The sequence below is a fragment of the Bombyx mori genome, chromosome 27 (assembly GCF_030269925.1).
Source record: "Bombyx mori chromosome 27, ASM3026992v2".
Classification (NCBI taxonomy): domain Eukaryota; kingdom Metazoa; phylum Arthropoda; class Insecta; order Lepidoptera; family Bombycidae; genus Bombyx; species Bombyx mori.
Window position 1 is genome coordinate 5,376,596 of NC_085133.1, and position 25,888 is coordinate 5,402,483.

The following is a 25,888-nucleotide window of genomic DNA, read 5'->3' on the forward strand; positions in this document are numbered from 1 at the left end:
CTATGACCCTTAAAATGGTTGAAAGTGTACAAAATCACACATTGGCGGTAATTAGAATATTATGTAAGGGACTTTTCAGTATTTTTGAAATTAACGAATACAAAATTGATTGAAATCTAATTTACGAATCTACACTATTCTTTAAAGGATACACAGCATCTAAAACGGTCACAAACAAGTACTGTTGATTAGTCTATTAACATACTGGACCCCGAACGACTTGAATCGACTTCCATAACTCGCTAGATAAGCGGTCATGGATTAGACACATTCTTTATTTTATGCGCTCCTAGTAGTTCCAATACATATTGAGCCTTGAATGTTCGAGGATTTTGATAGAAAATATTCATCAAATCTTTGCAAAGAGGATTTTGGATTTAACAACCTTACAAATGTGAATGAATAGAAAAGGTCGTGCTAATAAAAAGTCAGTTCGCCACACAATTTAAGGCATGCGGCACCAACCCGTGTTGGCTCAAAATACGCCCTACGACCTGTGTTGGAATTATTTGAAAATCTGGCTAAAGACATACTGGGACAATCATTCCTATATATGACTAGCAATTTAAATTACTTTGGAATTATGACGAGTTAATACGTTTCTAATTAAACAGGTTGCAAATATTATTTACAAACACCACCATTGACATCATTTATAAACCTCGTATAATCTAGGAATAGTTCGCACTGTGAAACACGATTGAGAGGTAATGGAATTAGATATATCGCTTTCACGAATGATGCCATACTAGGCCAATACTGAGAGAAACGATCATAACGCAGTTAATTGTGGTCGAACGATATGAACGTTAACATAAACTAATGGCCGATTAATTAGAGTTACAATTAGGGTACACGTTTTGTGATGAATCGTGCTTTGTTCGATTCACGTAGTCCGTGACTTTTAGTTTCCGGTGATGTGGGGCATGTTCGTATGCGATTACCTTTGGTTGTACACCTGTTTTATGACAGAATAAAAAATATGTATATGTTTTATGAGAATATACATATTTTTTATTCTGTCATTTTTTTATTTTACGGAATGAATATGTTAGAGGAAGTCTGAAAGTGGCACCTGTGACAGAGAAGCTGAGGAGTGCACGTTTGGGATGGTATGGACATGTGATGAGACGAAATGAAAATGAGGTTGTTAAGAGAGTGTTAACTATGAATGTGGAAGGATTTAGAGGAAGAGGTAAACCTAAGAAGAAATGGATGGATTGTGTGAAAGACGATATGGGTAGGAGGAGAGTGAGCGAAGAAATGGTATATGATAGAAGAGTATGGAAGGAGAAAACATGTTGCGCCGACCCCAGGTGACTGGGAGAAGGGCAGGATAATGATGATACATGGGTAAATTTCTTTAAAATCAAATGCCAAATGAATAAAACTCAGACAATATTCGGGTATTGTAATCGGTTTTCGATGCAATTATCTTCTAAATTCTGTGATTACTTTATGAAAATTTTCGATTTGTGGTCTGCAAAATTAGGGCAATTGTACGATGTCGATTTTGCATTTGGGTGTAGTTGGGCCTATCTCGTAAGTGTAATTCCTGTACTCATTAGATCGAGGATAAGTGCTTGAGTGTGTCAATCTGAAACTATGTCATTTAAATACCATTCATTTATTAAGATGTAATGTAACATATATTTAAGAGTACTTATGATTGTTAACAGAGCCTTTTCCTGTTTTCAATCCAACAACGACCGGTATGCGTTTAAAAATATTATCGAGGAATGTCAAGGTGTTTTATAGTTTCATTGTCCGCCTTTTGTTATTTGGCCCCAAAACGTTTCGTCAGAATACTTTTTTCTGGGCATTTTCTTTTCAAACACAAGTTCCTGAGTCGTTTTAATAATGACCGTGTTCGAAAATTCAACGGTAATTGCAGAAATTAGTATTTTGTCATTGAAAATTTAAAAAAACAGACAACGTTCGTTACTTCCGTTGTCTTTAGAAAACGGTAGTACTAGTTTACGCTTAACAAAGCTCCGTCGGATAGCTTATCGTCTTGTAAAATATATTTTTTTTCGATATTTTTTTTGTTCGCTCGCTTTGTCTTCTGATGATTCACAACCCACAATCGTCTCGTCTTGGCCACGGTCAGAGATTTACTTCAATACACACAAATACATTTAAATTCTTGAGTGTATTTTTTTTTTCGTGAATGAGTAATGTTTTTACGAATATTATTTATGTTTTATTTATGTTTATGTTATTGCTTTTGACAGCACTCCTATAGATATACATATTTGAGTGTGCTTACATTTCAAAATATGCGCAACGGGTTCAGCAGCTTTAGTGTATCTTAGTTTTTTTTTTTTTTTTTCTTTTGCTTAAATATGTGAATAAACGACCACCTATGCTAAGTGGCTACCGGAGTCAATATGGATCACTACGTGAATTCTGTCACTAACCTTGAGACACAAGGTTCGTCTCATAATTGCTGTCTCACTCTTCAAATTAGAACATGACTGCTTCACGGTGGAAATAGGCAGGTTATTGGTACCTACTACTGTTGGTTCCGGAATACGTCCTACTGCAAGTAAACTTGAAACAATATTATCTTCTTGATTGCCATAGACGTGCAAACGAGTTCGGAGTAAAATTATTCGGAATAGCTGGTTGAAATTGTAATAACAGATTTATCGTTTAATCCTGTGGCCCAATTACTAACTTATTTATTTATCTTGTGGGCCGCAGTTTGTGTTGAGGTAGTTCATAGCTTAAATTTAGAATTTGCGCAAAATAATAATACACTACAATATTACTACAGTACAATAGTACTCTAAAAGTGAGGCTTAGAACTCAAGGTTTCAAGGTGGGCGGCGGAATTTACATTGTAAGCAATTAAAAAAAAAATCTAGCAAGTTCAGTAAGAAGACTAAATTGAAATTATTCTCAAATTTTCATTTCTATTTACATATTAAATGTTAAGATTGTGGCATTAAAAGAGTTTTTGCTCCACGCCCACAATTCTAGTAAAATCCAATACTTTTAAGGCACATTTCACGTAACAAATATGTTTTTAAATTCGAAATTACCTAAAATTACTATTCAAAGGCTGCATCGCGCCATTTTTCAATACGACAACAGCCTGAATATTGTTAGTTAGAATCGGACGCAAGTACTTGTCCAGTTGTAAATAGCTTGGCAATGTTCTAAACAAACGGTATGTAGTTCACGTTTTGTCCTAGACACATCAACGTTTTAATTGTAGGTTCAATGACATCGCAATGACATCGATATATTAATACGTGAAGCAAAAACTTTGTATCCCTTTTTGCGAAAATTGCGCTGACGGAGGAGTATGAAATTTTGCACACTTATAGAGAATATAGAGAAGAAGTGCACAATGCTAATAGTTTTTTTAAATAATGCATAAAAGATGCATTAAATCAAAAAAGAAAACATCACACACACTACATACCATGTATTTGACGCACACACGCATGCATACTATTTATTGTCAAACCTTTGTTCTTGATGTCTGTGGTCAAATTGAGAATAGATTAAATATTGTTTGTCATTATTAATATTTTCTTATAGTGTCGCCTTGGCGAAATTTGTGATTATAGAAGTATAAAATACAATCATAATAGTGTACAAACTTACAATTCCAATTAATTATTATAGTCGAATTTCGACTACTGCGGGACCTCTAGTTAATATTATTTTATCTCCAGAGCTACTTGTATCGACTGGTGAGAAAATCGGGTATTTGTATTATACCTGTACCTGATCAGCTTTGTATGCATTAAAATCACATATAGGCTTTCAACACATTTAAATAAAAAGCGTTAACTTGAGTATTATGGTATTTAGGCTAATAAATTTCTCAGATATATGTGTTTAAGTTTATCTATGCGGACGGAGGGCTCTATCCCTTTCCTGCATACCTAGTCTTAGTGCTAAATATGTGTGGAACACGCAACCATTGACGTCATCGCTCGATCAAGTACGCTCTCTATCCTGTGTTATCCATAATCCGGAATCAGATCTAGAGATTTTATAATTACCTACGGATATTTTGCCTCTTTATTTCGGTCTCATTTTTTTATCACGTAAACAGTAAAAAATCGTCTTTGATAAAACTTTTTGCTTCAAAAAAAAGGAACGAGGTAGTTAGAGAGAGAGAGTAGTATATTTTATCTCTACGACTACCTCTATTTTTTCACAGTTCTGTAAACATATTTATGTTCTTATTTTAGTAACATCTTTAATTCATATTTAATCCTCTTTTACGGTTTAATATCGCGTTTATTATTATCGTTATGTTTATTTACGACTTCTCGAATATTCCACGTCTTCTCGAATATTTCACAGATGTACGTGACTCGTGATTTCTCTCTAAAAAATGTAGTACAAATGAACCTTCATAATAAAAACTAAGTATATTCACTCTCATTTCGAAAACTAAAGCTTCCTTAGCTCAACGTTGTTTTGCATTCTTGCGTACATTTACCCACTGAGTTTCTCGCCGGATCTTCTCAGTGGGTCGCGATTCCGGTCCGGCGATAGTTTCAGCGAGGCACTGCTCCAGGATGAGCATCGTGAGCTCATCTACCCGTCCGCGTGTTATTGGAATAGCCTCTTAGGCTACCGAAGGTTTGGTAGGGTGAAAAACAACGTCCATTTTTACAAACACGGCGACTATCAGAAGCTTTTCGTGTAAAGCTAGTTATCTACAAAGGACCGTGCGATGTATGTGAACTGGTGAAGCGGCAACAGATTAGCCAACGATAAGAGAGTTTTATTAAAAAGGTTACAAATTTCAAGGTCAAAAATACGAAGCCAATTTTAGTTTTTATCACGCTTGTTTTCTAATGGTTCGTCGTGGGTACTCCTCATTAAGAGATCTTTTTTTTTATTGTTTTTATGGGTGGACGAGCTCACAGCCCACCTGATGTGAAGTGGTTACTGGAGCCCATAGACATCTACAACGTAAATGCTCCACCTTGAGATATAAGTTCCAAGGTTTCAGTATACATAGTTACAACGGCTGCCCCGCCCTTCAAACCGAAACGCATTACTGATTCACGGCAGGAATAGGGTGGTGGTACCTCTACCCGTGCGGACTCACGAGAAGTCCTACCACCAGTAAGTAGGTTAGGAAATTGGGCGCGTATTATTATAATTTCAATTTCATGAAATTTGTTCAGGAAAGCTAACAGTTGAGAGAGCTTGTGTTCAAAAAATAACCAAGACGATATGCATACTCGTATGTATATGATTTTTGTCATTAATCAATTCTTGTTATGTCGGTTTCTATCTTGAAACTTCGCAAGATTATCTTGTATGGACCTAAGTCTTTGACCCTATTAAATCAAACCGGTTTGGCCAATTGATTTTTATTAGAAATTTATTTATATTGTTTTTTTTTTCGTTAGTCTCCTAATATCATCGATAAATAAATGAATAAATGTCGACATTACAACATTGGGTCAGGTGTTTAAAACCAGTACCTTATTATTGTTTCTCATTGAGTTGTTATTTTCAATGTAAGATTCTGCCTAGCGGGTGTTTGCGTTCGGTAGATTTACATGGCGACATCGCGACGGTCGGACTTGTATAGAACAAATATGTATGCCATATGCAAAATTTATTGAACGTATTGCTGATGCTCTCTTGGTCTTCTAATTGTCAGTTAACGGCGCCATATCGGTACCTCTTCGATATCGAATATAGTGATGAAACTTAATGTTAGTGGAATGCAGATTCTTCACTATATAGTATAAAACAAAGTCGCTTTCTCTGTCCCTATATCTGTCCCTATGTATGCTTAAATATTTAAAACTACGCAACCGATTTTGATGCGGTTTTTTTAATAGATATAGTGATTGAAGAGGAAGATTTATATTTATAATAACATCCATTAAATAGTGGAGAAATCAATAATGAATTGCAGTTTCGAAGCGAAGCGAGGGCGGGTCGTTAGTTTTGTATATGTTACTATTCGCCGATTGACAACGCTCTGGACAGCTTACTAATCTTAAGGACGGTATTCGCACAGGATTCACTGTGAATTGCTGCCGCGAATCAAAATTGTGTTTGGATCTGAAAGAGCTTCCTTCTCGTCTCAATTGTGACGTAATAAATTCCTCGCATCTCATGTTTCGAGTTGGATTATTCAAGTTGCGGCATGTTCATTGGAAGCCTTAATTATTTGTTAGTCTAAACCTGAATGGGTACATAATTGACGCGTAGATAAGATTTGGAGCTAAGCCAACGTCTTCATCCTTGGCCGTCAAGCCCCACCATTAAAATAATAAAGGAGTTATTGTTCCCTCAAAATATATGTAATAAAACATGCCTTTACGATATTCTACTGTTATCGGATACAGTTATTTTGTAAATAGACGTTGCTCTGTTCGAGTTTTATCTGTTTTATTAAATACCTATTAGATGTCGATAGCTGGAACTTAGTACAACTAGCGCCGCGCTGTGAGTAATAATGGAAACATTAGTTCCGATTATTGCACTAGATGGCGTTACTAGTACTAAAATTAGTGATTAAATACATTATGTTAATTGGACACGAAATGCTTTGAATCGTCTCAATAATAATGCAGATTGCACGATTCATTATTATTACACGATTCGTTAATTCTTAAACAGATTCAGTAATTAATTCCTTAATTAGTCACGAAATTTATTTAGCATTTTAAATCACATTCTGAATTATTGTTTTTAAATTAATATCATTGTGTATTTGACTCTATCACTTAACATGTCGAATAGGTTTTCTATTCTATGTAACTGTACAAACATCTCACCTTCTCTTGTCATACTCTTTTCGCGCGTCTGCCGGAAGAGATTTCTTTAAATAAACAAAACCTTTTCATGAATTTTATATATTATTTTATATAGAGTAGTGATCGTCCAGCCAACCATAATTAATTTAAATTATAAGTTTGAACATTATTAAGGGTTTATTGTCAAGGCCTATACTTTTATAATCACAGATTTCGCCAAGGCTCACTATAGACAAGTAATATTTAAGAGAAACAATATCAATCTAATCTAATCTAAAAACGAATTAGACCACTCTTTAACAATGCATAATTTAAAAAAAAATTAACATTCTGCATAGCATTCTCTATATAAACTATAAGTGTGAAAAATTTCATACACCCCCGTCCGCGAAACTTTCGTAAAAAGGGATACAGAGCTTTTGCTTTTCATGTATTAATATATAGACATAAAATTATTTTTACGAGTGAGTTTATGGTAAAAGCATTTATTTCATAATACATTGAAAGAAATAAACGGATCTGTTTTCGTTTTTATTTTGTAATGAGGACATTCAACTTTTGTATGCAACGGAACGTATTTTACGGAGCTTTATACATATTAAAGATCTTTGAAACTGAATCCTTGATTCTAAGTCTGCCGCGCTTGTTCCTGTCACAGAAGAATGTCAACTGAACGTGAAGCAATTGAAGCCGCTTTTCTGTCCGCGGAAAAATAATTCACTACTAATAGCCGGCCGCTAACTTAGTAAACATATGTAAAACCAGCGCTTTTTGAAAGTATTCAATAGGCAAACGAGCTTTCGACTCACCTGTTGGATGTTTGGTCACCGAAGCTCAAAGAAATCATAACAGGAATACCGTCACCCATTTTCACACATCAGGTCGAAGTCTTAATTGAGAGAGAGAGAGAGAGAGAGAGAGTATTCTTTATTGTACACCAAAAAACAAATAAACAGTGCGATACATTAAATACAAAAAAGTACAATTGGCGGTCTTATCGTTAAGAGCGATCTCTTCCAGACAATCATCAGGTGGACAAGAATCATTTGGAAACGAACTAAGCGCGATGTACCAATCCAGTGAAATACATATACACATACATACATACATATATCCGTAAATATACATACAATTAATACACTAATACACAATTGAACCTCTGCATGGGCTCAAAAAAAGACCCTAACACTACTACCAACGTTGCTTATACAAATTGTCAATGTTATTGACTGGATACAAATATCAAAGTTAGTACATTCTAAAAAAAAACAGTATATCACTTCATGTACAATGCAACATTGAATAGGGTCACGGAAGTTAGGCTACATAAATCATAACGCTTAGAAATCGACCGTGTCTAATGTCCTTTTAAACGCATCCATGTTTATCGTCCACTAGAGTGGTTCGGTACCAATGTACGTATCAAAAGTAACATGTATTTTTTCTGATGTAATCTATCTTCTATCTATCTATATATATAAAAATGAATTGCTGTTCGTTAGTCTCGCTAAAACTCGAGAACGGCTGGACCGATTTGGCTAATTTCGGTCTTGAATTATTTGTGGAAGTCCAGAGAAAGTTTAAAGGTTAGATAAATATGAAAATGTTCGGAATTAAATAAAAATAACAATTTTGTTTTACCTTTGATGTGTCCCCCGTCGGACGGATTCCTTTTGTTTGTTTTAAGTTTATTTTATACAAAAGTTTAGGTCTTTTATTTATCGATTAAGGCACTACGAAGTTTGCCGGGTCAGCTAGTTATTTATATTTATTGATCCACGTTCATTTGACGCTTTCTTACTGATTATGTGTACTTGTTTCATAAAATGTTAACAAAACAACAACCGATGAAAGAATAGAAAATAAAACTTTGTAAAGGTGGAAGCAAATTATGTGCGTATTCATTTCTTGCTAAACAATACTGAACGAACCGTGACGTCAATGCTCAAGAATGACGTATACTTTATAATGTTGACTCGCTATGCGAGAAGGAGACAACACAAACTCCACAAAAATCTTTATACGCCCATATATTAGAAGTTTAATAGCTATTATAATTGAAATTAGTCAATACGAATGTAACCTCTATACGAATTATGTATCTTAAAAGAGGTCAATTTGTTATAAGGATGACATAAATCAAAATTTTAATTTTAAATTTTTTAAAATTTTAATGTTGAAAGATTAGAAAGAACATAAGAAAATTTATGTGTGTTTTATTAATTGTGTGTATGTATATATATGTAGTCTAATATATTATGTATTAGTGTTTTTTTTTATTTATTTTTTTATTAAGTTCTTGTCTAGATTGTAAATTAATTAGATTGTATTCTTCTACCCACTCATTTAAAGCTTACCTTCGTTAAGAACGGTTAGCTGGTAGAAAACTCAATTGTTGAGTTAAGCTCGCCATTGTTTATATCTTACGCAATTACTATAATATTAACTGTGTGTATAATAAAGAATAAAGAAAATATAAAAGCATTTTGAAATATTGAAATATAAAAATAGTGGTGAAGCAATAGCTTTGAATGTTGTTTCTCTTCATAAGAGCAGCTCAATTTGTGCTATAGTTTTACTAAGCTAAACTGTATTTTGATATAAATTAAATAATACATTATATGAATATAAGGCCTTTTTAATAAAGGCAGTGTAAGTGAACCTTGCATTCGTGTTATGTTTCTTTCGACCACGAAAAGCTGAATATCAGTGAATGAGACTTAACGCCATCTATTCTTATGGTATATATCACGGCTTTTAAAGCTTAATTATATGAACCACAATTACCCCAAGCACAATTACGTTAACCACACAAACCACTGGTGGTAGGACCTCTTGATATTTCGCACGGGTAGGTACCACTACCTTGCCTATTTCTTGAAGCAGTAATGCGTTTCGATTTGAAGGGCGGTGCAGCCGTTGTAACTATACTGAGACCTTAGAATTTATATCTCAAGGTGGGTGGCTCATTTACGTTGTAGATGTCTATGGGCTCCAGTAATCATTTAACACCAGGTGGGCTGTGAGCTCGTCCATCCATTTAATCAATAAAAAAAAAACAGTTACCAGCGTTTTCAATTTTCATTTTCAATTTGCTCTTAACGACACTAAATTTGAATTATCTTGCTACGATTATTTAGAAGATCCCCCTTAACGTCGGGAGATAAAAAAATACTGATTCGTTCTTCGAAAGAAACGTTACGAAGCGACTGCATCGCGTATTCCGACCACGGGCGTGCTTACAGAAGCCCGAATATTATAATAACAAGTAAAACATTTGCAAATATGTCGCCTAGAACATTGGTGGAAACTGCAACTCGTCCATCAGTTGAAGCTTCAATTGAGTATCAGTACTGCTGTAGTTGCTCAAGGTCTTTAAATCGTGATGCATTCCTTCTTCCTTCCATTTCCTTTTAACTTAGCAAATATAAGCGGGCGGTCTTAACTATTTATTTAGGAAACTTTAAGTTGCCCTGCACCTTAAAGCTTCGTAACTTTTTTTTTATTGCCCTCGTAGGCAGACGAGCATCCGGTCCACCTGATGGAAAGTGGTTACCATCGCCTATGGACTTCAGCAATGCAAGGGGCAGAGCCAAGCCGCTGCCTAAAACTAGATAGCCAAGTAGTTAGGCAGTTAGGCAGCGGCTTGGCTCTGCCCCTGGCATTGCTGACGTCCATGAGCAACGGTGACCACTTACCATCAGGTGGGCCGTATGATCGTCTGCCTACAAAGGCAATAAAAAAAAAGTAGATAGTGGAAGTAAAATTGAATTTCAACTTACTACGAGTATATACAAGCGCAATATAGGGTCAAATGGAGACAATTTTTGAGGGCCCTATGTACCCGCTGGGTATCCTGGGACTACAACAACAGCAACAACAACATATAAACGTAATTTGTGTTACTTACCGTTCACGTGGGCGTAAACGTTAATGTTGACGTCATACCTGACATGTACACTCGACTTGTGCGACATTAGCATAAACGTGTACACTTCAAAAAGTAATTTGACCTTGGTACGAGTTCTTTCACGCCTTCGGATGTAGTCATCACGATTTTGCAATGTTTATCCTTTTAACCAAAGATAAAGCGATGTTTGTTTACACGATACGTAACTGTGTTTTATTTTATAAGACGTGATTTATTTCAATTCGAAATCTGATTCGAAATTTGATTCTTGAGATTTTCAGTCGTCGTGGCCTAAATAATGCTATATTATGTTGAGATCGCGAAATAAAAAATTTAATATCAAATTCTAATTAAAAACGTACTTAGTACATGCTCACGAATATATTTCACGATGAAGGAATATTAGATCGTGTAAAAAAAAATTAAACCGCAACAAAAACATAGATTATAAGTAATACTAACAAAGTGTATGGTTATTTCTGAAATAAAGATTTTAAAAAAGAATTTTGCACGTAATTACTTATACTATAATTAAGACGTAGACAGATGTTACTTGTGCGAAACAAAATCAACTGAATGTCAATACACATAAAGCTTCCTTTAAATAACACGAATGTTTGTATATATGTAAATGCGATATAAAAATGCTATCATAATCATGTTTTTTCCATGTAATTAAACTGCATATATCTAAATATCACGTATGACGTTATGACCTAAAATCGATGTTCGATTATTGCAGACGAAATAAACATTACACATTTATTGATGATTTATATTTAAAAACAAAATAAACAGATGTTTTTCGAATATATTTGGAGATCAAGACTTACGGGTGTTAGTCACGATTCACGAGTCGCCTTGACTTAAATTTCGCATCAGTCTAGGAGACAGAAACCTTTTGAGATATAAAATTTTAAATACTGTTTTATTACAATACGCTGTTCAAAGTAAGAAATCAAATTTGACAACATTAAAAAAATTAAATGCTTGTCTTATCACATTGAACTTCTCAATTAGTTGCATGTACTTCTGATTGCAGAAAAAAAATATCGTAACATGATTTCCTGGAGTCGGAAGATAACATAACTTTTTGTTTTTTTTTTTGTTTTACTGGTGGTAAGACCCATTGTGAGTTCGCGCGGGTAGGTACCACCACAGCAGCGCCAACGCAGTAATTGTTTCGGTTTGAAGAGTGGGGCAGCCGTTGTAACTATACTTGAGACCTTAGAACTTATATCTCAAGGTGGGTGGCGCATTTACATTGTGGATGACTATGGGCTCCAGTAGCCACTTAACACCGGGTGGGCTGTGAACTCGTCCACCCATCTAAGGAATAAAAAAAATATTACTTTATGCCTTAGGTAGGAATTCTCTACAAATCAACCAAAATTGGTGTAAAGATTGACTTCGCGAGACACACAATCGCGTGTCATTTATTTGGCTTTATTTATTTTCATTTATTCGAGACAACGAATGCGGTTCAAGGTAATTACGTTTATTTAATTCCACTATAATTGATTAAAAATGCTACTCTTTCGACCTAAAAAGTTACTTTTAACTTCGAAATAAATAAAATAAAATAAAAGCAACAAAATGAATTCTTCTATTTCTTATGTTGAAGACTTCGCTACGACCGAGACTCGTATCTAGGTTCATTACTAAGAACTATATCATAATAATATGATTTCAGTTATGAATAATCATTTATTTCTATCATGTTAATTTCTTTTTCAGTTTTATTATCTATATCTATACTAATATTATAAAGAGGAAAGATTTGTTTGTTTGTTTGTTTGTTTGTTTCGAATAGGCTCCGAAACTACTGGACCGATTTGAAAAATTATTTTTCCATTAGAAGCCGACATTGTCCCTGATGAACATAGGCTACTTTTTTAATTTTTTTTTTTGGTTTCATGTGTGTTTTAATGTTTCCGAAGCGAAGCGAGGGCGGGTCGCTAGTATTTCATATTTCTAGTAGTTTAATGTCGTTAGAAATTTAATCGAAATTCGGTAAATAATATTTGCTAGTTTGATTTCTTCAAGAAAAACTTTGAGTACTATTTAGATCTTCGGTTTATTTTCCCTTTCTTTTCCCTACCTATTCGCTGGTCCTAAGAGGCTATGCCAGTTACGCCCAGGCGGGTAGGTGACCTCACGGCCTCAACCTAAGAAAATTTACTAGTGTCAAAAGTGTCGTTACCTGCAAGCAATATACATACATACGTAGCCGTAGAGTTTATAATGTGAATTTCGACATTGTACAATTTCATAATATCACTTACTTAACATAAGTGGAGACATTCAGTAGGCAGCGGCTGGATTCTGCACCTGGCATTGCTGAAGTCCATGGGCGACGGTAACCACTCACCATCAGGTGGGCCGTATGCTCGTCTGTCTACAAAAGGGTAATCAAAAAAAATCATAGTCCGTCTCTTAAACTATATTCGACAGCTTTCAAACCGCCCTTGATAGTAGCTTGTAGTGGCCACTGCCCGGTCTATTATTATGTCGACGCTATTGATTTGTGTTCCGGAAATAACTGCTGCCTGTTACGCTTCAAATCTAAATGGATCTATGAGTGTAATTATCTGAGCGTAGTTCTGTAACAAATGGATTAAAAAAAAAAAGAACCAATCGAACGAGGGATACTGAAATGAATTAGGTCAGAATATTCTTATATCATGTAAAGGTCGATGTTGCGTTGAAAGTTAATCACTAAATCATTAGGAGGCCGGCGCCGCGATTTTCCGGGAAGGGAAAACCTTTATTGGTTTCGAAGTATCAACTTTGCGGTCGTCTCCAGTGATCGTTGTTACAAATATTTAGTTAATTCTGTGAATACCGACAGCGTATGACGTATAAAAGTTACACGGGTCTCTCTTTCTCTAACGAACAATTCAACATAACAGTGTACGTAATTTCACACCGGAATAGGCGAACGGCCGAAACGATAAATGGGTGAAATTAACATTGTGTTTAGGATGTGGCCACACTCGGAATATTAATCCGCTCGTTGACCTTCATTCCCGAACTGTAGTCCCGAGTTGGCGGGTGAGCTCACGCAGCGCGCCTCTCCGACTGCTGTAGACTACGACGACTGACTGCGTGGTGCGAGCGTCCACAGGCCTCAATCCGCCAAACGCCAGTACAACCACGCTCGCACGCGAATGCAGTTAGCGTTGCTAGTCGAGAACTAGTTAGCGAACGCGCAGCTGTAACGCGCGCCCTCGCCGCCGGATTTCGCTGAAAAGCGCTCGCTTTTTACCCGTTTATATTTTGCTATTAATTTATTTATTTATTTTTAAAAATGGGCGTCGTGAAACACAAGAAAACGAAAACGGACAATGCGAAACACAAAGAAATACCAAACGGGAAACCGAAAAACGATAAAGAAAAAGTGAAAAAGAAAAAACTAGTGTCGTGTTTACAGTGCATCAAATCAAACGAAGATGGTACACGGTTATTTATCATTTTAAATTGCTATTATTGTTTTGTTTAAAAACTCTGTTACATGAAAATTCATGAGCGGAAAGCGTTTTCGTTCGTTTTAGTTGCAGCTAATTTATTCTAGTCGTTAACTGCTTACTGTTTTGTTGTGTTTTCTAATTGTTTCCTCTGTTTACGTTTCAATATTTCTCGAAACGGAATGGCGTTTACTCAAATTACCACGACTGATTTTGGCATTCGGTTATTTCTCATAACGAAAGTGCACGCAATGATTTTCCGCCTTACATTGTATAAATTTGTGTATTTCACAATAGACTTAAGGTCTAAATTCGATAAAACACATCTAATGTAATGCATTAAAGAGCATAACCATAAAAAAACATGCGTCAATATGCGTGAATGAATCAAGTGGCAGCAATAAAATATCTCCATACCATTCCCTCTTGTGTGTTAATGTACAATATTTTTATCGGGGTACCTAGTACTTTTCAAAAGTTTGAAGGAACGAAATGTTAAAGAATATGAAAGTACTCGCCCACCCCCTCTTTGTGTAATCAAATTATCACTACATAGTATAAAACAAAGTCTATCCATATATCTGTCTGTCCCTATGTATGCTTAAATGTTTAAAACTACGCAACGGATTTTGATGCGGTTTTTTTAATAGATAGAGTGATTGAAGAGGAAGGTTTTTATGTACAATAACATCCATTAGATAGTGGAGAAATCAATAATAAATTACAGTTTCCGAAGCGAAGCGAGGGCGGGTCGCTAGTATATTATATAATAAATGATTTATTATTAAATAAAAATAAATTAAGGACAACTTAATGTGAGATTAATAATCAGAATAGAGACATTCGCATTACTATTTTTTTAAACAATAACGCTTTCACAAATATTAATTAATTATTAAAAAAATACTTATTGCGTAATAATTAAAAGCAAGTAGAAATATTTTGTATAAACAAAATTTGAACTCTTTAGCTCGTGTATTTCAGATGAAAAACAGACTTTTAGATTTTGAAAACATGCCGTTCGTGTTTTTAAATTATTTTTGTTTCCACATTAAACACTATACGTTGAAGACACTATTAAAATCTCGAACTAATTGCCCCTTATAGTGTCCGAAGCTTAGAACCGAAATAAATAAATTTGTAAGTCATCAACATATCGAGTTAAAACATTTATAATAATGTATAAGCATTATTATTATTTACATAAAATTAATCGATTATTATAATCGCGTTCTAAACGAGACGTCAACTCGATTAACACTTTGATTATGATCGACGAAACAGAAGCGGATTTTAGCGTCATATCGACCTATATACACCATGTTTACGTCCTGAATAGCTGAGATTTCATAAGATCTCGGTCTCGACCGGGAACACTCCGGGAATACGCTATCTTGTTAGTTTTACTTGTTAAAAATCCCATAGCTTTATGGGCTTAATGCGATGATGTGTAATATTTATGTTGTGTGTGTGCACCACACACGGCTCTTTTCGTAGTCTGAACAATTTGTTATGTACTCTTTGTTTGCACAAGAAAAAATGTTTTCTTTTAGAAATTCGCTACATGTTATTCAGTGTGAAACGGATTTGAACTCCTGTAATTAATTATAGCTTATCATTGCGCTATTTTTTTTTATCGCTTAGCTGGGTGGACGAGCTTACGGCCCCCCTGGTGTTAAGTGGTTACTGGAGCCCATAGACATCTACAACGTAAATGCGCCGCCCATCTTGAGATATAAGTTCTAAGGTCTCAGTATAGTTACAACGGCTACCCCACGCTTCAAACCGAAACGCATTACTGCTTCACGGCAGAAATGGGCAGGGTGGTGGTACCTACCCGTGCGGACTCACAAGAGGTCCTACCACCAGTAAAATCGCTTGCTTTTGTGTATAAAAATATATATGCCTTGGGATAAGTATATAATGGATTTCTGGATGAATGATACCCTATAACCTTTATCTATCTTAACAATGTGTTTGAAAAATGTCACGAGCGCGACTTGAAATCGTAACAAACGAAGCAAACTCACTTTCGCTCATCGATAATATAAAGTTCAGATGTCTTTAAAGGTCAATGAAACTGTCGCTATCTCGTAGAAATAAAAATAAAACTATTTTTTATGAAAACGTTTCTAGTTTAATGATGAGGCCCCCCATAACTGACGCATCAGTCAAGGCTGAATGTTTTAGTTTACATCATCGTTACCGCATTAGGATACACATGACTGACCGTGTAATGGCATCGCGGAAAACCGAATGCCAAACTAAAAAAAAAAAGACACAGATGGTGGATTTACAGAATTAATATTCCTTTCTGTTCTGAATTAAAGTTCTTTTTGCAAGTTTTTTTATTCATTGATGCTTAATGATTTAAAATGCAGAGATATATGTACGTCAGTATAAATGTCTCCTCTTCATCTTCTACAATCGTTTACTTATTGTTAAGGGTCGTTAAACTTTTGGGAGTCCTCTCATTGTTTCATTGCACCTATTCGGCACCAACAGCGTCTATTCGATGCCTGTCCAGCTTACTTACCCATTAAACAAAGTGAAAGCATACTTGGTCCTGCGGACCGAATGGTAAACAGTCGACGTCGCCCTAAACACGTCACTATAGATCCTCCCGATCCATTAACGGTGCTTTTAGGTACCACAAGCACGGGTCATCGTCCTTGACGAAGGGAACTACGAGTGACTTAACCCATAGACATAGCCCACCGAGATAATTCCGACCGACCGACATAATTCCACCGACATAATTCACTCGACGAGTGAATTAACCCATAGACATAGCTCACCGAGTTTCTCGCCGAATCTTTTCAGTAGGTCGCGTTCTGATCCGGTGGTGGATTCTGCGAAGCAATGCTCTTGCTAGGGCCAGTGTTAGCAACACTCCCGGTTAAAGCCTAGAGCCCCGTGAGCTCACCTACACGTGAAGGAGAAGCTGAAATAGCCTCTCAAGGCTATCAGCGTAGGTAGGAAAAAAAGGTGAAATTTTTCCGACCATGTATACTTTTGTTCGTCTTTGCATGTTATATTCCCATGCTACTACTCCTTTGTCGTATCACTCTTGTCAGAGCGGTCGTGGTCGTTACTCAGTATCATTACTGTGGATAGATGTTATGCGCCTCACGAGCAATCACCAGTTCTCCCGGTTCGTTGTGAGCCTGGTTCACTCATGCAAACAACCGGCAACTTGACTTGGTCGGTATTCTTGTCACTAAGACGTACAAAATATACTCGTGACAAACAAAAAAAACTAGAATGAATATTGCACTGTTGTTCTAGATTCAGAAGATGCTGACTTACGGTAGGTACAGGTTGAAGACGCGTAGTTGCATTTCGTAAACAATAACAAACTAGTAACATGTGTAGGTTTTGTGTGTACAGTGGGTGTCGAAGAAAGCAAATATTGACGATATCATCTCGATTACATGTAACATTGTATGTCAAGGCATTAATGTACATGTGTGTTCTGAGTCAACACAAAGCTGGTGTTGTAATTGGAATAAAAATCGATTCATCGACCCTCGTGTTCGTTTGAAGTTTCTTTCGAGGAATAAGCATTGCGTTTGAGTTGTTCTCGTGTTGTGTGAAACATAATAGCATGGTTGATGGAATGCCAAAGAATTTTTTTTTATTGCTTAGCTTGGGGCGAGCTCACAGCCCACCTGGTGTTTAGTGGTTACTGGAGCGCATAGACATCTACAACGTAAATGCGCCACCCACCTTGAGATATAAGTTCTAAGGTCTCAAGTATAGCTACAACGGCTACCCCACCCTTCAAACCGAAACGCATTACTGCTTCACGGCAGAAATAGGCAGGGTGGTGGTACCTACCCGCGCGGATTCACAAGAGGTCCTACCACCAGTAAATGACCTCAGAAGCAAGAGGTTTTAGTTGTATAGGGTATTAATATTACATTTAAAACTCGACTTTTGAATGTGATTTTTTAATGAAATTTCTCAAAAGTCAAACGTAGGTATAGACAACCGACCTTTTCGCTCAGACGTCAAAAACATCTTGGCTGAAGAGTAATTCCAAATACACTTCGCGCAAAAGTGTGTTTATAGGATGTCAGGGTTGTAAAATCATTGGAAATGTTTACGTTACGTCGAAAGATAAACAAAAATACCCCCGAAAAACACGGAACCATAGGATGTCGAGTTTAACGCCAATTCACACACAGCAATACGAATACATACGAAGAGATGAGATCACCGAGTGTGTAAATGTGATAATCAAACATGATTTCATTCGTTTCAATCATATTTACGGTAGGCAACGGCTTGGCTCTGCCCCTGGCATTGCTGAAGTCCATGGGCGACGGTAACCACTCACCATCAGCCGGATCATGGGCCGTATGCTCGTCTGCCTATAAGGGTTATAAAAAAAAATAATTAAATAATAAAAAAATTAATTCTACATAGTTTGGCAAACGATAACGCGGTCTACCTAAGATTCAGCTATTATGAATTCAAATTTAATTGCTGTCTTACACCTTAAGACGTAAAGTCTTAGATACAATTGCTGAACAGCTATTTTTCCCCTCATAACCAAACGGACGGTTGTATCGCAATGGAAATAGGAGAGACTGGAGAAAGGTCGGACATGCAGACTATGAGCATGCCACCATCAAATGCACAGATATAAAATATTTGGTGGTGGTAAGACATCTTCAGTCCGCACGGGTAGGTACCACCAACCTGCCTATTTCTACCGTGAAGCAGTAATGCGTTTCGGTTTGAAGGGCGGGGCAACCGTAGTTAAAAGTGAGACCTTAGAACTCATGTCTCAAGATGGGTGCCGGCATTCATCGTAGGTGTCTATGGGCTCCGATAACCACTTAACATCAGGTGGGCCGTGAGCTCGTCCACCCACCTAAGCAATAAAAAAAACCACGTATCTTTTATTTGGTCAAATATTAATTTTTTTTCCAAGTGGGCGTCGAAAATTGATACCTGTCCCAGAATCGAAACGTGACCCCTGTGCGTCACAATTACTAGACCAGTAGTATTATCATTTATAAATTTCGAATACCTACCAAATATTGCAAAATAAAATGTACTTTAATAGAAATAGAAATGAAAAAAAGAGATGTACAAAAATATAAAAAAATTAATGATTTTATTCTTTTCTCACAAAAATCTATTTCCGATTCTGATACACAGACATAAAGACATTTCATTTTTATTTTAAACTAGCTGGTCCGGCAGACTTCGTAGTGCCTCAATCGGTAAATAAGATTCGTCCGCCGGGGAACACATCAAAGGAAAAACAAAATTGTTATTTTTATTTAATTCTGAGCATTTTCATATGTATCTACCTTTTAAACCTTCTCTGGACTTCCACAAATAATTCAAGACCAAAATTAGCCAAATCGGTCCAGCCGTTCTCGAGTTTTAGCCAGACTAACGAACAGCAATTCATTTTTATATATATAGATTGCTTTTGTCTAATATCTAGTGTTATTATTATATTACGACTAGCTGACCCAGCAAACGTTGTTTTGCCATATAAATTATTTCTAGGAAAGATAAATAACCTAGATATCGACTGCAGCGCCCTCTGCTGGGCTGGTTTGTGAATCTAAACTATCCAGGTTCCCACCCAAACGCATACAAAAAAATCATTCAAACCGGTCCAGCCGTTTAGGAGGAGCTCAGTGACAAACACACGCACAGAAGAAATATATATTTAAAGATGTACGCTAAAATTTAGAACAACAAATGATACAAAGCTACTATACATATTACATTACCACTTTTTTGTACATATTGAATAATTCACCTTTTTGGTTAATTCTTATCTGTTAATGTCTATGACGAGACATACAAAAAAACGCATTATATGTCGGACTTTGCGAAAAAATTAAACAATGGAACGAAATTCTATTTTTTTTTCAAACGGTATTTTGGCTTTGTTATTTTTTGTTTTGTTTTAATTAAGCGCTAATTTGCACGCTTTGATAGATTTTTAAATTGTTTTCGGACTTAAGTTAATGCGCCTAATTTCAAAAGTTGACAGTTCTAAAGTAATATTGTTATAAAAATTATGTCATACGGCTCATCTCAACGAAAATATTCCTGGTCAATTTTCTTTCTGAAAACAATTCTATGACCTCGATTTTATCACGCCATGTTGCTTCATGTAAATACGTAGCAACGTTCAGACGACGTGCACATTGTTTAAACCGTAAAACGCACATTATCAGAAATAAACAATAATAGCGATTTCAGTTTGATTGGAAATAATAGAACGGGGTATCTTCTGTTCGAAACGCGTTGTAGGTAGTTAAAATAAAGATAGGAGAATAAAGAGAGAGAGAGAGAGAGAAAAATAATCAATTATGTAGTCAAAACTTAGAACCTGTCTCTAAAGGTGGAGTTTAATCGGGGCCAATTCTAAGCCGGTTGTTTAATTTCGGACTCTGCAAATGAAACATTAAGTTTTAATAGTAAATGTGATTGTGTCGTCAGTAACCCTGCCCAGCTCACTAAAACTGCTAAGGTGGGTGAGGTCACTGAAGAACACTGATTGCCGGATATCTATTGATGTTAGGGGGAATACCACCCTCTCGCCTTCACCTAAATGTACTTACATAATCGCGACCAACCTCGAAGCTTATTTCCTTACCTACGCGGGTTTCGTGGGTTTAATACAGCATTCAGTTTGAATTTAATTACTTTTATTTAAATATAATTTGGAACCCATCTACAGCTTAGGTTGAGTTGGGTTGCGAAAAAAATTGCTCTAAATAGACAAATGGAAGCCCACAGACATTCGCATTATGAATGCCGCCACTTATACTGAAACCTGAAATCGGAGTCTCAATCTTTAACAGGCAGTACAACAATATGTCAGATTGATATGGTAATAAATCATCCTCAATACGATATACCTAATTAAAAAAAAATCATGTATTACTTACCCATATACGCCATATAAGCCAAAGCCTCGAAAATCTGATAGCTAAAAAAACCATAAATTTCCTGGAAAACTTACACACGTAAAACATGTAGATATGTAAAATTCCGGACTATACTTCCCAGAGCCATTCACATGTAATAATATTCATTGTCCCCGGCCGTAGCGCGTCAGAGATATTGTGATCTCGACATCCCCGTATTAAGGTCTGGAAGTGTTGTATTGTTGATTCAATAAACTGTCAAGGTTAAAGGAATATTGCACCTCACCTCGGGCAGTCGTCGTAAACTGTAATATTCTAGACTTCTTTAGTAACTGGATTCACTGTGTTAGTTTATTTGTTTTGTAGACATAATAATATATTTGGAAGGACCCTTTAATTTTGTTAACAGCGAGATATCAGACAGGAGCAATGAGATATTTTGAGTTTCATTTATTAGGAATTTATTATGGAATCTTAGAACAAAAGTATCAAATGTGTACCACACGTAAAAAACAGCTTTTAGACTATAATCCGGAAGCCTCTTCAATTGTTTCAGTAATAATGAAGAAAACATGTTTTTTTTTATTGCTTAGATGGGTGGACGAGCTCACAGCCCACCTGGTGCTAAGTGGTTACTGGAGCCCATGGACATCTACAACGTAAATGCGTCACCCACCATGCCATTAATCTTGAGACATAAAGTCGCAACTTGCGGTAGGCAGCGGCTTGGCTCTGCCCCTGGCATTGCTGAAGTCCATGGGCGACGGTAACCACTTACCATCAGGTGGGCCGTAGGCTCATCTGCCTACAAGGGCAATAAAAAAAAAACTTCAATGTTACATTCACACCGGAACGCACGTTTACCTTGTGACAGAAAAAATAAAATAATAGTTAGATACAAATATAAAAATGACATTAATTTGCCCAGATCCCTTAGGAATCTTTGAAGATGGAAAAGGTTTCCAAGTCCATAATAATTGAAAGAAAAATCGAAATTGAATAGTATAATATTAAAAAATAATGTATCTTCAATCGTGTAATGAAATAATTAAATTAACGTACATATACTACAGGATCGTTTTAGACCAAAGTTGATTGATCCCACTGAACTATACACCCGGGGCCGTTTAATTAATGTTTCCTAACCTAAATAAGTCTTAATTGCATAGCTCTATGCATTGCGATGTCTATAATAACGCGTCCGGTGAAAGATCATTTACGTTGCATCGATCGAATGGAATTGAGATTGAGATGTCCAGAGCTGCATAGCGATCACATGTCTACTCAAACATGTGACATAAAACCTTTAACGATATACCAGTTTTCAGCTCAGATTGATACCGCAAACGCGCAAGCGGCATAGATGTAAAGTGTCTTAAAAATAAATAGACTAGTCGTGACTTATTATTGAAAGGAAAACTAATTTAATAATGAGTTCACAATGATAATTAATCCACCTTTCATTGTCATCATTAGGACAGCTCGATGGTGCTCTGTATATTGTCATCAGAAATACATGTAATTACCAAGTACAATTATGATAAATGAAGTAGGATTGAGTTCGACGAGCGAACTAACCTAACACAGATCATTGAGTTTCTCGCCGGATTTTCTCAGTGGGTCGCGATACCGATCCGGTGGTAGATTCTGCGAAGCACTACTCTTGCTAGGGCTAGTGTTAGAAAATTCTCTAAGGTTGAGCCCGTGAGCTCACCTACCCGTCTGGGCGAAGCTGGAATAGCCTCTTAGGCTACCAGCGAATAGGTATGGAAAAAAAAAGAATTTAATTATATGGTGGTAGGGCGTTTGTAAGAACGCACGGGAAAGTACCATCTTGTTAATTTCTGCAGCGAAGCACTTAACCGTTTCAATTTAAAGGGCTCTACACTCGTTGCACAAACGTCTAGGTCATCATCAGTCTAAAGGTCAAGATCTACAAGGTCACGATGACGATGTGATGTCACGATGATACAGAACTCCACATGAACCCAAACAAAGCGACTATGTATCATTTCTATTTGATCCAATCTACTATGTAGCTGTGTACGTAAAATCAAAGGTGTAATTTTTCATTGTGACCTAGTATCCGTTCTCAAGGCTCTACACCCGTATTGTCATTATATCGGAAGCGTAAATAAATAGATGAGGTAAGACGCAATATAAAAAATAGGCCTCATTTTAAATTCCGTCTTAAAAATCGAACGTTCAAAGCGATAATGTGATAAACATTGCAATCTCTGTTCTCATCGTCCTTGAATCTAATTAATAACGTTTAATTGTAACCCATTAAACGTAATATGTGTTCCATTGTCTAATCAATTAAAATGCACTACGTATGAAAACTAGTTGATGCATTTACATTTGCGGTCTTGTATTGTGAACGATGATCTCAACATGGCCGCTCCCACTCATATAAAGAAGTTCATTTTTACGTAATACTTATAGTTAGCTTAATGCCATCTCAATGACATAAAGGCTTATTTAAAGTCCTTGCCAGAAATAGGTTCCAAAATGTTATTCAGTTGTTGGTAAAAATGTTTCTATTACTTCGTTGTGAATAAGAAAATCGGTGTAGGATTAGATCTCAAATTTTAAATCGATTGTGAAATGAAAGAATATTTCCTGTCTAGTATTTTTATATGCATTGACGTTACCGTTTAAAATTAGAATGACCAAATACGCTTTAAATAAACAAAAAGCTTACATATTCGCTGGTAGCCTAAGTGAGCTCATGGGATTCAACCGGAGAGTGTTTGCTAACAGTAGCCCTAGCAAGGGCAGTGGTTCGCTGAATCTACCACCGGATCGGAATCGCGATCCACTGAGAAGATCCGACGAGAAACTCATCGGGTTGTGTCTATGGGTCGTTTTTATTACCGTTTCATTTAAAACTAAATTCTCATCTTTATTTTTTATTGCTTAGATGGGTGGACGAGCTGACAGCCCACCTGGTGTTAAGTGGTTACTGGAGCCCATAGACATCTACAACTTAAATGCGCCACCCAACTTGAGATATAAGTTCTAAGGTCTCAGTGTATTTACAACGGCTGCTGAAATAGGCGGGGTGGTGGTACCTATCCGTGCGGACTCACAAGAGGTCCTACCACCAGTAAATTATGATAGTTAAAATCTAATATGAATAATAAAAGAGAGCTCCGTGATCGTTGTAATCGCTAACAACTTGTAAAGCATGTAACGCGGTTGAATGGACAACAATTATTTTTTAGCGCGACAAAAACTCACATGCTAGTCGATTGTGTTGCCATATTAGACGTTTTATGTTTCCACCTACATCACCTACCCTTATTTGCAGTTTATCTTTTTATTTGGTGAATCACCAAGAACTTACAGACACAGACTCCGAGACAAAATCTCTGTTTTTAAATTGTCACTAGATGATGACCAAAAACTATTAGTCAAATCTTATTATACTATTAGTCAGAGATAAAAATATATTTGGACCCAAGAGAAGCTGCTATTAAATAAAAAAAAGAATTTTCAAAATCGATTCACCCAGTAAAAAAGTTCGGAAGTTATATAAATTAAAAGAAACAAAGGGCTGACTTTTCGCTGAAATCGATGTCTTCTAGTTGACTTTTGGATGGAGAAGATTTGTTATAGGAAATCGAATGAAATGATTGCGATGATTTCAGTACTGGACAAATAAAAAATCACGATTTAAGTGAAACTAGATTATGACCGAGCTTAGCTCGTTTTTTTTGATAACGCCATCTTGTTGTGTTTTTAAAGCGGCTAGTTGCCCTCAATTAAGAAAAATAGTATTATTATTCGCCAATAGATGTCGGGAAGAGTTGATTATTGAAAACACGAATAAAACAACATTTTCTGAAAATAAATCGTAGCTAGATCGATTTATCGCCCTCGAAATCCCCTGTATACTAAATTTTATGAAAATCGTTGGAGCCGTTTTCGAGATTCAGATTATATATATACAAGAATTGCTCGTTTAAAGGTACAAGATAAAGGTATAAGATATTAACGCTGAATACAAACAACACAATATTTAGTTACTCAAAGGAAATCATAAATATTCCTTGTAATATTTCGAAATAGCGTATTGAAATTTTGCCAATGTTTTCTGAATGAAGTTTAACTTTTTGTTTATTTTTTTGTACGCATTTCGAAATGTGTGTGAACGTTTTTTTTTTTTTATTAACCGTTGACACGAATATGACAACACCGAGTGGCTTTCTGCAAAAGAAAGAAAATGGTGATATTTCACTTCATTATACGCGTAACCGTGGTAACTGATCCACCAATTTAAAGTGTCTAGAAATCGTGTTTTAAGTGTAATTACTCATGTACATTACAAGTTTCCACTAGGCGATGATGTGATAAAAATAGAATTTAATCTCTATTTAATTAATGTATTTCTTAATTAAACTTTTCCAATGTTTTTTAAATTAGTAAATTTTAATCATTATTGTCTACTGAAAACTATAAATTATTCGATGCTCCAGATCACAGATGCATCAAACAAGCGAAGATTAAATCAAAATTTTATTAAGTTATATTTACTTTTTAAAACGAAATAATATTTCCATTTAATAATAATGAATGACGTGCGAAATTCACTCTGAACAGTACCAGCGATGATTACGCTACTTTTTTTTTTAATTTGACTCATAATACTTCGCTTAGACGTTGTCCAAAAAAATTATAAAAAAAAGTGCGTGCGTACAAAGTACACATGTCAGAAGTGAAACTTTTTTGGTGAACTAATTTATAAGTCTTACTTATATTTATACAAATCTAAAACTTTAGATTTCCGAGACTTAGAGGAAGGGAAAAAGGAAGATATGTTCCCGCCAAAAGTCTGTC

General features: G+C 35.9%; 2 protein-coding genes across 5 annotated transcripts in view; both read left to right on the plus strand.

The window, feature by feature from the left end:
• Window positions 1-25,888, plus strand: part of LOC101740231 (ankyrin-3) — a 165,912-nt gene that overhangs the window by 96,642 nt on the left and 43,382 nt on the right. The window lies entirely within an intron of this gene.
• LOC134201536 (uncharacterized) overlaps window positions 1-25,888 on the plus strand; it is a 56,393-nt gene that overhangs the window by 3,990 nt on the left and 26,515 nt on the right. The window contains exon 2 of one of the 2 annotated variants that reach the window (XM_062676488.1): window positions 10,463-10,944. The exons of the other annotated variant lie outside the window; for it this stretch is intronic. The gene's annotated coding sequence lies outside the window, so the exon portion shown is untranslated. Of the gene's footprint in view, window positions 1-10,462; window positions 10,945-25,888 lie in introns of those variants that run through there. 2 annotated transcript variants of the gene reach the window in all.